The sequence below is a fragment of the Octopus sinensis genome, linkage group LG13 (assembly GCF_006345805.1).
Source record: "Octopus sinensis linkage group LG13, ASM634580v1, whole genome shotgun sequence".
Taxonomy (NCBI): Eukaryota; Metazoa; Mollusca; class Cephalopoda; order Octopoda; family Octopodidae; genus Octopus; species Octopus sinensis.
The window spans coordinates 38,775,709-38,776,637 of record NC_043009.1 but is presented as its reverse complement, the minus strand read 5'-3'; positions in this window follow the sequence as shown (position 1 = coordinate 38,776,637).

Below are 929 nucleotides of genomic sequence, written 5' to 3'. Positions count from 1 at the left end.
TGCCCCGTCTTGTAGTATATGTGACATAACAAAAATATATTACCTGATTTATACTCCCTTTCTGAAGACTGTAGCTCCTGTATAGCCCTTTGGTTAAGACTTTCGCTTTGCAATCATATGATTTGGAGTTCAATTCCACTGCGCAGCACATTAGGTAAGGCCCTGAGTCGACCAATGTTTCGTGAGTGAATTTGGCAGACGAAAACCGTACGGAGTCCCATATAATATATGAATGTGTGTGTATGTTTATGAGGATGCGTGCGAATGTGTATCTTTGCCTTTGTGCATCCCCACGATCACCACCACCACCAGTGCTTGAAAGCGGTAAGATTTTTTTTTTACCTCCCCGTAAGTCGGCGTTTAAACAAATGTAGCTGATAAAATAAGTACCAGATATTAAAATATCCATTGGAGTCGAATTGTTGGACTAAACACTTCAATGCCGTACCTTAGCATGGCTGCAGTTCAAATACTGAAACAAGTAAAAGATAAAAACATAGGATGTGATTTGTCTGCTATTTCTAGCACACCAAGCGATACTCCTTTTACTCTTACACGTTTACTTGTTTCAGTCATTTGACTGTGGCCATGCTGGAGCACCGCCTTTTAGTCGAGAAAATCGATCCCAGGACTTATTCTTTGTAAGCCTAGTACTTATTCTATCGGTCCTTTTTACCGAACTGCTAAGTGACGGGGACGTAAACACACCAGCATCGGTTGTCAAGCGATGTTGGGGGGGGGGGCAAACACAGACACACAAACATACACACACATATATATATAAATATATATACGACGGGCTTCTTTCAGTTTCCGTCTACCAAATCCACTCACAAAGCTTTGGTCTGTCCGAGGCTATAGTAGAAGACACTAGCCCAAGGTGCCACGCAGTGGGACTGAACCAGAACCATGTGGTTCGTAAGCAAGCT